This window comes from Lissotriton helveticus, chromosome 2_2 (assembly GCF_964261635.1).
Source record: "Lissotriton helveticus chromosome 2_2, aLisHel1.1, whole genome shotgun sequence".
Taxonomy (NCBI): domain Eukaryota; kingdom Metazoa; phylum Chordata; class Amphibia; order Caudata; family Salamandridae; genus Lissotriton; species Lissotriton helveticus.
In genome coordinates, this window is record NC_136060.1 from 135372225 (window position 1) to 135384614 (window position 12390).

Sequence of the window (12390 nt, forward strand, 5' to 3'; positions counted from 1 at the left end):
GCCTAATCTGGACGTATCCCTTGAAAAAGGATACGAACACAGCTAAATCTATGGGAGCCTTGCAGTCGCAAGCTCCGAGGCGCTCCTTTCGTCGCTCATCCTACAGAAGCACCACTAGAGCCTACTACCAATGTGGGGGTTACAGGGGTAACAACAACAAAGGCAGAGGCAAAACTAACAACTCACGCTCTGCCTCCACACCTGCGCCCAATGACTTCCCTCCACTTCCCCCACCACATTCCACTCCAGTTGGGGGAAGACTACAACAATTCCGTCCGGTCTGGACCGACATCACATCTGACAGGTGGGTTCCACAAATAATTCAATAAGGTTACTGTCTCGAACTAACATCTACCCCTCCCCCAAACATACCGCCCAAACAGCGTCCAATGTCACAAGAACATTTGCTTCTGCTAAGGCAGGAGGTAATATCCCTCCTACAAAAAAGCGCAATAGAACTGGTTCCATCATATCAACAAAACAGGGGAGTTTACTCCCTGTACTTTCTTATCCCAAAAAAGGACGGCTCTCTAAGACCTATTCTAGACCTCAGACCACTGAACCTGTACATAAAATCAAACCACTTCCATATGGTCACACTCCAGCAGGTCCTTTCTCTCCTTTTACAAAACGACTTCCTTGCCACTATAGATCTCAAAGACACCTATTTCCACATTCCCATTCACACAGCTCATAGAAAGTATCTCAGATTTGTACTGGACAGTCAGTACTATCAATTAAAGGTACTCCCATTCATAGTTACAACAGCACCAAGAGTGTTTACTAAGTGCCTAGCAGTAGTATCAGCACACTTAAGAAGACAGCACATTCACGTCTTCGCTATCTCGACGACTGGCTCATAAAAGCCAGCTCATGCAGTCAGTGTGTACAACACACTCACACCACCATCCAATTACTCCACGACTTGGGGTTCACAGTAAACCACACCAAGTCCCATCTGCAACCGTCCCACGTACAACAATATCTAGGTGCCACAATAAACATCTCCACAGCGCTAGCTTATCCCTCTCCTGACAGAAGAGCTTGCATATTTGTTATCCTAACAAAATTCCAACCGCAACACACACTTCCAGCTTGAGTGTTCATGCAACTCATAGGAATGATGGCCTCTAGCATATTCATAGTGCCTCATGCAAGACTATGGATGCGTCCTCTTCAAGAGTGCTTAGTACGACATTGGAACCGGGCTCAAGGTCAATTTACAGACCTAGTGTTGGTAGACGGTCGGACGCACCGCTCTCTGCAATGGTGGAGCACCAAAATCCTTTCCATGGGACGACCTTTCCTAGAGCCAGTTCCTCAAATAGTCATGACAGTGGATGCATCGCTCTCCGGCTGGGGAGCTCACCTACTGCATCACACCATGCAAGGCAGGTGGACACCGCAACAAAAGTTACTCCACATCAACCACCTGGAGTTACTAGCCATATTTCTAGTCCTAAAAGCATTCCAAAAGCAGATATTTGACAAAGCTGTCTTAGTCTGCACAGACAACATGACAGCCATATACTTCATCAACAAACAAGGAGGGACACACTCTCTGCAGCTCTGTTAGCGCAGCAGATATGGAGATGGGCTATACCTCTAAACATCGTCCTCTTAACCCAGCATGTTCCAGGTGTACAAAACACCATGGCAGATCTGTTAAGCCGTCAAACGCAACAGATCCACGAGTGGGAGCTTTATCCACAAGTTCTTCAACCGTTCTTTCAGATGTGGGGACAACCTCAGATAGACCCCTTCGCCACCCACAAACGCCAAATGCCCAAGCTTCGCCTACAGAAATCCACACTTGCTGTCCAAAGACAATGCAATATAGATGTACTGGTATGGCAAATTTGCATACGCTTTTCCACCTCTCCCACTCCTTCCACTGGTAGTGCGTAAACTACAGCAACATTCCTTGACTATCATGCTAGTTGCTCCAACTTGAGCCAGACAACCGTGGTACACCACAATGCTGCAACTTTCTGTGGTACTGCACCAAAAGCTGTGCCTGTCTCCACGCTTCCTAACCCAGAACCAATGGAGAGATCAGGCACCCAGACCCAGCTCAGCTCAACCTAGCGATCTGGCTCCTGAGGTCCTAGAGTTTGGTTACCTTAACCTTCCCCCTTACTGTATGAACGTTATTAAAGAAGCTAGACGTCCCACCACTACGGCATGTTATGCAGCCAAGTGGAAACGTTTTGTAATATACGGTCATAACAAGGACATCAATCCTCTAGATGTGTCTATTCAACACATCATAGGATACTTACTACACCTCCAAAGATGCAACTTAGCGTATACATCTATTAGACTTCATCTTGCTGCCATTGCAGCATACCTAGAAAATAGACAACATCTACCACTTTTGAGAGTACTTGCCATAAAAGCATTTTTGGAGGGCCTCAAAAGAATAATTCCTCCCAGAGCACCATCTTCATCTGTGTGGAATTTAAACATTGTTCTCACACGGTTAATGGGGCCTCCCTTTGAACCTTTACATAAATGTGAACTGCAATTCTTAACTTGAAAAGTAGCTTTCCTAGTAGCTATTACTTCTCTGAGAAGAGTTAGTGAGCTACAAGCATTCACCATTCAAGAACCTTTTCTGCAAATGCATCTTAGTAAGGTTGTTCTGCGAACCAATCCTAAATTCCTTCCAAAAGTCATTTCGCCCTTCCACCTCAATCAATCTGTAGAGCTGCCCGTATTCTTCGCTCAGCCACAAACAGTTGCAGAGCTCTTCATACTTTAGATGTCAAAAGAGCACTGCTTTACTACATTGAAAGAACACAAACTTTTCGTAAAACGAAACAACTTTTTGTGTCTTTTTCACCACCACACAAAGGCAACCCCATATCAAAATCTGGGATAGCTAGGTGGATTGTCAAATGCATACAGATTTGATACCACAAAGCTAAACATACGTTATCTATCCCTCCTAAAGCCCATTCTACAAGCAAGATAGGGGCTTCAATGGCATTTTTAGGAAACATTCCCTTGGATGACATCTGCAAAGCAGCTACATGGTCTACACCGCACACATTCACAAAACACTATTGTGTAGATGTGCAAACTAAACAACAAGCTACTGTGGGCCAGGCTGTACTCAAAACACTGTTTCAAACTACTGCAACAGATACGGGTGGTCGCCGCTAAGAGTGGGTACTGCTATACAATCTATGTACAGTGTGTAATCTGCAGCTCATATGCCTTGAACGGAAAATTCTACTTACCAGTATGCATCTGTTATTGGCATGTAGAGCTGCAGAGTGACACACGCCCACCCACCTCCCGGCTACCTTTATCTGTTCCAGTTTTATCTTAATTAGATATGGCTTACATGAGCATCCTTCCTGTTTCTTACAAAACTCCATCATTTCATTGCTGGCGAAAAACAATCTAAGGATGGAGCCGATGCCCATGAGCAGTGTAATCCGAAGGAGGAGTCGCCTATCTCGTGACTTCCTAAGACTTATCAGGACAAAAACAACTGAAAACATCCGGGTCAAACACTAGGCGGCGATCTGTGCACAGTGCGTAGCTTTGCAGCTCTACATGCCAAGAACAGATGCATACTGGTAAGTAGCATTTTCCTTTCTTAGCATGATGCATACTTTCATGTGTCCGTCCTGCAGGCACACCTTTTGTATTTTGGTGGAGTCATAGGAGTGCCAGATTGTAGTTCTACTTTATGCCCACATTGGTGTTTAGATATGTGAATGGCAGAACTCAGTGAGGATAAATGCATGCTCTCTGGATTAGGGTGGCCATCTGTGAGGCGTGGGCCCTTTATCTCCAGTTGAGTAGAAGCTCCATATCAGCCCACGGCTCTACACCAATCGGTTGCCTTTGAAGGCCTTTCTTTCTCCCACCAGGGAATGGTTGTTTTAGGTTGTTACAGGAGACCTGACTGCCAAGTGGCATTTCATTTCAACAAGTAGAGTGACTGCAGTTGATGGAATACAATTGGTTCCTTCTGCCCCTGTATTTCGTTCTCTGTCCGTTTCTCCCCTTCAGCCCTTCCTAATGCTCTCCGCCTCTCCCACCGATGAGTTCCCGGCGGCCCGCTCCACTTGCCCAATCGCTCCCGCCTCCCAGCTGATCCTCCCTCCCACCTCCCCTTCTTATGGCAGCTGCAGTGCGACCACGCGCAGCTGGCGTGCCAAAGGCGTGCCTAAGGCAAGCCCATCTGCGCCCGTCTGCGCATGGACCATGCCCAGCGCAAGACTCCCTGGCCCCCGCGAAAGCCACGACACCGGACGCCGTTGTGACGCCAGCACCCTCCACGCACAACGCCGGCCGATCACACACCTGCCTCCAGGCCACCCCGAAGCAGACTCATGGACCCTTCTCTTGCCGGAAGTGCTGCTACTCCAGCCTCATAAATCACCACCATCCCCACCGGGGTAGGTCGCAACAGCCTCCGATGCCTTCTACTCACCACCCGCTCCGCCCGCAAACACGCCATCGAACTCTGGGACCTACTCGACTCCACCTCTCCAGATGTCGCCTTCCTGACGGAGACCTGGATGAACTCCCTCCTCGGCACCCGACATCCCCATCCCTGACGGCTACAAGATCACCTGCAGGGACCGAACCAATGGAACAGGAGGAGGAATCACCATCGTCCACAGAACCACCCTCAGAATCTCGACCAGCACCGACGACACGCTTATCACCACCGAACACCTGCACTTCCAGATCCACAATGACCCCAACACCACCCTCCGAGGAACTCTCATCTACAGACCCCCCGGCCACAGTTCAGCGACTCCATCGCTGACGTCCGCACGCACGCCTTGAGTCCACGGACTACATCCTCCTCGGAAACCTGAACTTCCACCTCGAACACCAACGACAGCAACTCCACCATCCTGCTCGACAACCATGCCAACCTCGGACGCAAACAGCTAGTCACAACTCCCACCCACTCCGCCGGACACATGCTCGACCCCATCTTCTCAGCCAGCAACCACATCACCTTCAGCCATACCACCGAACTCCACTGGACCGACCACCGCTGCGTCCACTTCACCTTCAAGAAGCCTGCCAGGCACCACTGCACACAACGGCCCCCCCATCTCAGCTGGAGCAAAGTCACATAAGGTAATAAACAAGGACCCCCTGACTGAGTTATGATTCCTGGATCAGGGCAAAGCAATAAGTAGCAAAATATAGTATCCAGGCAAAAGCAATGTAGATAACTGGCAAAAACTACGTATAACAAAAAGCAAACACAAGTAAAAGAAAATAATAAAACCAATCGTTATGATCACATATATAATTTAATAACATTGATAAAAATTGATAAACATGTTCGATCAAGTACAAAATTTACATAAAAGAGACATAAGAAAGAATGCAATAATCAACAATTCTAGTCCCTAGTATATAGAAAGAAGTTTAAAAGGAAATTTGATGATTCCCAAAACTCAATGCTGGAGTTGATCTCTGCCTGTCTGAGTTTGTACTTGATCGAACATGTTTATCAATTTTTATCAATGTTATTAAATTATATATGTGATCATAACGATTGGTTTTATTATTTTCTTTTACTTGTGTTTGCTTTTTGTTATACGTAGTTTTTGCCAGTTATCTACATTGCTTTTGCCTGGATACTATATTTTGCTACTTATTGCAAAGTCACATAAGACCAGCTAGTCACCACACTCGCTGAAACCCACCGACGGACACTACCGACACCGACTCCACCGCCCTCAACCTCGGACAATGGATCGACGACTACGCCAACACTCTTGTCCCGATCAAGAAACCCTCGAACAGATGCACCCACAGAAAAGCCATCTGGTTCACCGCCGACCTTCAGGCATCCAAGCAGGCCTGCCATAGGCTTGAGAAGAAGTGGCACCACGAACAGACACCAGGCAGCAACACAGCCTACAAAAGCGCCATCCACAGACACCACCAACTCATGCGTACCACCAAAAGGACCTCCTTCAAAGAGCCCATTGACAATAACGCACACAACAGCAAAGAGCTCTTCAACATCGTAAAAGAACTCTCCAACCCCAGCTCCAACGACATCCCGACATTACAAGACCTCTGCGACTCCCTAGCCACTTTCTTCCACAGCAAGATCGCAGACATCCACGACCGCTTCAGCAAGCAGGCCCCCCACCGACAGACAAAGACACTTCAGACTCACCGCCCCCCCAGCCACATCAACATCGACCCCCTGCTTTCCTGGACCCACGTCAACGACGAAGACACCATCAAAATCATGAACACCATCCACTCCGGTTCACCATCCGACCCATGCCAGCACCACATCTTCAACAAAGAAAGCTCCACCATCGCATCACATCTCCGCAAGATCATCAACAGCTCCTTCGAGACCGCCACCTTCCCGGAGAGCTGGAAGCATGCCGAGATAAACTCCCTACTCAAGAAACCCAATGCTAACCCCAATGCTGACCCCAAGGACCTCAAGAACTTCCGGCCCATCTCCCTCCTCCCGTTCCCGACTAAAGTCATAGAGAAGATTGTCAACAGGCAACTGACCTCCTTCCTTGAAAAGAACAACATCCTGGACCCGTCCCAATCCGGATTCCGCAGCAACCACAGCACCGAAACAGCCCTCATCGTCGCAACCGACTAAATCTGGGCCATGATGGACTATTGAGAAACCGCGGCCCTCATCCTCCTGGACCTCTCGGCCGCCTTCGACACTGTCTGCCACCACACCCTCCGCACATGCCTCCACAACGCAGGGTTCTGTGACAAGGCACTGGACTGGACCACCTCCTTCCTAACCTGCAGAACCCAGAGTGTCCGCCTCCCCCCTTTCCGCTCTAAAGACACCAAGATCATCTGCGGCGTACCCCAAGGATAGTCCCTCAGCCGACACTCTTCAACATCTACATGGCACTGGTCGCCAACATTGTCCGATCGCACGATCTCAACATGGTCTCATACACCAACGATACCCTACTAATCCTCTCACTCACCAAGGCCCCCACCACCGCCAAATCCAACCTCCACGAAGGAATGAAGGCCATCGCTAAATGAATGACTATCAGCCGGCTGAAACTGATCTCGGAGAAGACGGAGGTCCTCCTCATCGGATCCACCCCCTCCGCATGGGATGACTCATGGTGGCCGGCCGCACTGGGAGCTGCACCGACGCCTACTAACCACGCACGCAACCTAGGAGTCAACCTGGACTCCGCTTTGTCAATGACCCATTAAGTGAATGCCATCTCCTCCTGCTTCAACACCCTCTGCATGCTCTGCAAGATCTACAGATGGATCCACACCGGTACCAGAAGGACAGTCAACCCAGTCCCTCGTCAGCAGCAGACTGGACTATGGCAACACTCTTTACGCAGGAACATCAGCCAAACTCCAGAAACGACTATAACGCATACAGAATGCCTCTGCACGCCTCATCCTCGACATCCCCTGCCACATCCACATCACAGCCCACCTGAAAGACCTACACTGGCTCTCCGTCAACAAGAGGATCACCTTCATTCTCCTCACCCACCTCACCCAAAGCTCTCCAAAACATCAGACCAGCTTACCTCAACGAACGACTCCGCTTCTACACCCGAACCGCCAGCTTTGCCTCGCTGACCTCGCCACCGTCCCCTGCATCCGTAGAGCGACCGCTGGCGGCAGATTGTTCTCTCACCTCACAGCAAAAACCCGGAACACCCTCCCCATCCGCCTACGGCAGACCCAGGACCTGCTGGCCTTCAGGAGACTCCTCAAGACCTGGCTGTTCGAGCAGTAGCAGCAACGCCCCCAGGACCCCCCCCCCCCTCAGCCCCTTGAGACCCTCACGGATTAATTGTGCACTTTACAAATGTACTGATTGAATGTCTTGATTATTGTGCAATGGCTCCCTGGGATATGTATGCAGCCTGCAGTTGGTCATAAGACTTCTGTACGCCTTACGGCCACTATCTCTCCTGCCCAGAGTTGTGAAGTTCAGGTAATATTGGGCTCAGACCATGTTGATAGTTCCCGATATGAGAGTGGACCCAGATTGATTAAGCCGGAGTATTTAACCAACTGTCAGTTTATCTCTTCAGGAGGGCCTTCTTTCTTCGCAACCCAGTATAGTCCTTACACTGGATTTCCGCAACCTACACCTCCATGTGCAGATATTGAGCAGCAACAACTGAGCAGTACTATTTTCCCTGCTGAAATAGTGGGTGTTATTCTTGTGGCTAGGCACAATCCACCAAATCTATATTTTCAGATTGTTAGGTGTAGTGTGTGGTGTGATCAGGCAATCCTTTTCAGGCCAAGTTATTTGATGTTTCATTCTTTTTTCTGGCTCTGGCAAAGAAAGACTGTCCAGTGGGCACTGTTAAATCTTATTATTAGTCCCTTTTTGCCTTGCTATGCTTGTTTGACCAATCTTCGTTATCCAACTCTCCATTTCTAAAAGGGCTTTTCTGTGTGTCTCCACTAACACTTTTCTTTATGACTTTTACTTGGTTCTTCTGATCCTAATGTGCACGCCTTTTATGCCCATGCCCAGCTGCTCTCTGCGACAGCTGTCCAAACAGTGTTCCTCATTGGAATTATGTCAGCAAGCTGTGTCAGTGAGCTGCAAGGCATTTCACCAGTTATTTTCCTGACAAACTAGTGCTGCAAACTTGAACTTAAATTCCGCCAAAAGCGTTATTGTCCTTCCCCAAGGGCCAGCCCATTCATTTACCCCTCCGTCCCCCCACCTGCTTTGTAACATCCCCCTAACAAGGAGGAGTGGCTTCAGTGATTGCACTCAAAAGGAGTTCTCAATTCTTAAATTAAGTTCAAAATCCACAACCAGCTTTTCTTTGGCTTTGCTTCTCCAAAATAAAGGAAGGTTTGTGCAGCAACTAACCCTGTTCCAGTTGATCATCTTGTACCCTGGCAAAAAATGCGCAAGAGGGCCTCTGGGTTCCTTCCGCCAGAGCAAAGGCTGCCACGTGGCATTGGCAAGGGGTGCTCCAGCACTGGGCCTCCGACGCCCAGCTATACATGGATATCAGTGCATATATTTAGCCATCACAACTGCCTTAACAGCCAAGTCCACAGAGACATTTTGCCTTTTTAGGACTGCAGGGGAAATGGCCTGAGTCCACCCCCTCAGACTGACCACCTTTGGGAGGTACTGCCCTATTATCTATTCAGAAGTTGAGGAATCTGTGGTTAAAAGTAGTTTTTTAAAACAAAATATTATTGTATTTTTCCTCATTACAAACAACCTGGTGCAGGCACAATATCTGTATAAAATGCTTAAAAAAAAACCAAGATTGGCATTTTAGTTATTAGTCCAACATATTATTTCACATATTACATGTCCAAGAAGCAATAGTTCCAATTTATCCGGATCCAATTCACATTTTACCACAGTTATAGTCTGCCTCACATGCTTATTAATTTATGCAATACAGTAATCTCCATTCCCGATCAAGAGACACAACTGGAGACCGCATTTATATGCTTTCAGTAAATTTCCACACACCCCTTACCCTACAGTAAGGAAACGTGGCTAATCCTGCTCCACCTCCAAGTCACCTGCAGACAGCGGGGAACCAGCAGGGGTTTCTAGCTCATTCTTTAAGACAATCCACTAGGTGGTCACATGCCCGGACCTGGTCACTTGAACCGCGCACCCTTCTCACTTCCTTGAATAATAATGCACTTTTGTATCGTGCCCAATAAATTAGGTCATACCTCACTTGGGCAGCCTGGGCCCCCTAGCAACCCTCCAATACATGGTAATTTCTTGTGTCTGCAGTGATCCTGATTCGTCAATCCTTTCCAAGAGGACTGAAGGAGATTGTAAAGAGGAAAACTGACCATGGGCACTTTGGCCAGTCATAGAAATAATACCATCCAAAACTAAGTCAGAAGCATTTTGCAGACCAGCAAGTGGCTCAAAGCAATTTTTTGTTGGTATTAGTGCAATAATGTCCTCCTGGAGCCAATTGTTGAGGTCAAATTCATTTTCCCGCTTAATTCCTGCTTTTGCGGCGAAGTGTTATCTAGATATCGTGTTTCAGGATTAATTTTAATTGGGCTTTAAAGTATGTGCTCAAAGAGGGTGTAATTTTTACTTTTTTAGGCTTCCCTTTCACTTTTTCTTTTCCTTGTTTTTATTTTAGCATTTTTAAGGGCGTTATACACTTGAGTCGGACCAATATTCCGTTCCAGCCTTATTTGTACTTCTGCTGTAGAGGCAAGGGTAAAAGGCGTATCCACACTGAACTCCGTTAACGTTGCTGACGAGATTACTTGTACCTTTGGTTTTACCCTTGAGCCTACTACAACTTGTGAGATCTTCCTCACCCCAAACTCCTCTGCTCCTTAATGTATATCTATTTATGCTGGGTGACTCTTTAAAAGTTCCACTTTTTTATTCTCTCCTGTAGTTTGTTCTCTCTTTTACCTTTCCTCCCCTTCTTTCCTGGGGGTTTCCTAGAGATGTCACCCTGCCTCCCTGCTGCACCCTCTTTCGAATCTTCCTGCACTTGGCTCCTTACCGGGGTCATGGATCTCTGCTCCCCGCTCGCATCCTCAGTCTCATCAGGTCTCTGAGATCCTATTTTCACAGGTGATGCCGGTAGGAGAAAGTCCCCTGCTTTTGCCTCTGGAGAAAATACTGCTCGTTCTGCCAAAAGCTTGCAGGGTGATCCCGTAACTGAAACCTCCTGAAGCGCGAGCCCGACTCTTGCTGCCGCAGGACTGCTTCTTCTGAGCCACGCAGCCGCCTTTGTCCAGATGCCACCCAGCGCTGCCGCCGTAGCTTGCTGCGTTTCCGGGGCCGTCTGCGCTGAGAGGACGCCCGCAACAAGCAGTTCAGGGATGACGCACAAAAATGCCGGTGCACCTTAAAGACAAAGCCTCCCCTAGGAGCCTCGGGGACTTCAGAACTCGAACCCCGCAGCCTTCGTGAGCAGGCAACAGCTCCGACTACGTTCGCCCGTTCATCCGGTTAGAAGAGCTCACCACCGCTTCAAACCAGCGGCCACCATGTTCCCCTCACTATCACCTGTTGCTTTTCTTCAATGCATTGTAATTTCTTGTTTTGCAAAGGCAAGTTTGGTAGTAACTGTATATTTGTTTGGGCATGGGAATCCCCCTAACAAGCAGGCCAGTGGAGTACACTGGATCATTTGTTGAGTTGTCGTATTAATGCATGCTACTACCTCTGTCCAAAAGTACGGGTGCCCAGGGAATGTGTCTCATAATGTATAGCCTTTCCAGCCATTTTAAGGCCATGAACAAAGATTTTGAGACCTGGATGTGGAAAACTAGCCTTAAACCTTAGTCTCCAAAACAGAAATCATGGTTCTAGCTCCAGCACACCTTCTCAAAAACATTGACACCTTGTGCCCACACCACACGTTATATGGGGAAAAAAAAGTACAATTCCTGGGAATGGTATGGGATCCTGATTACCTCCTGAATCCACAAGTAGGAACAGTAGTCAAAGCATCCTTTTAATAAATTAAACTACTGAGTAAAACCTTCTCTTTCATGCCCCTAGTACACCCAGCCCCCTAAGTAGCGTGGGTCCTGGTTAGGTCAAGAATTGTCAGTCTACACTTTGCACATTTGGACTAAAACCAATAAACACACACTCTACCACATGAGCCTACACTGAATTCCCAGTAAGAGACAGAATTGTAATTAACATTACAAAAACAATTGTGCTGTACACCCCCACTCCCCCAAACGCCACCAGCAGACCTTAATAATAGCAGACATGTCTTCTGGTCACTCCCAGAACCAAGTGCAAACATGTAATGTGCTTTGCTTATTGGACTTGTTCACTGCAACTGTGACCTCCCAATCCTGGCCCCAGATAACTGTGGGCCTGACTCTTGTAACCCCAGAAACCTGTCCTCATGTTTGGCTTGGCTTCACTAACTGGATACGGTCAGTCTAACCAAAACCAAAATTCTGTCATTTATTAAACATAACGTCTTTTGCTAGACAGATTCCATTCTCTAGCACCTAGAAGCAATTGTGGTTTGCAATGTGTGGGGGATACAGGTAAAGTAAACAAAGGCCATACTGTTGGGTGTCCGTTTAACAATAGAAAGTGACTGACTGTTTTGGGCAACAAGATGATTTAGCAGTTAGCCTGGAACTGGCCTAATCTGACACAGTTAACCTGAATAAGCTATATGCTTCCCCTCACTACACTAGTAGAGCTTAACTGCTACCACATAATGCTCATCCGTATCAGATGAGATGGTAGGTTAACCCAGAAAACCCCCTGTGGTCTGAGAAGAGGCTGATCCAGTTTTCAATAGTGACAGACCTCCTTGTTTGGAACTTGATTGGTGCCTCATAATTGGACATCTGGGACAGTGACCACATTAAGTCTTTTGAGGAGTGGAGTACGGA

The 12390-nt window shown here is 47.7% G+C and overlaps 1 protein-coding gene across 11 annotated transcripts in view; it reads left to right on the top strand.

Moving 5' to 3' along the window:
- FRYL (FRY like transcription coactivator) overlaps positions 1-12390 on the top strand; it is a 2496013-nt gene that overhangs the window by 676728 nt on the left and 1806895 nt on the right. The gene's annotated exons all lie outside the window — the stretch shown is intronic.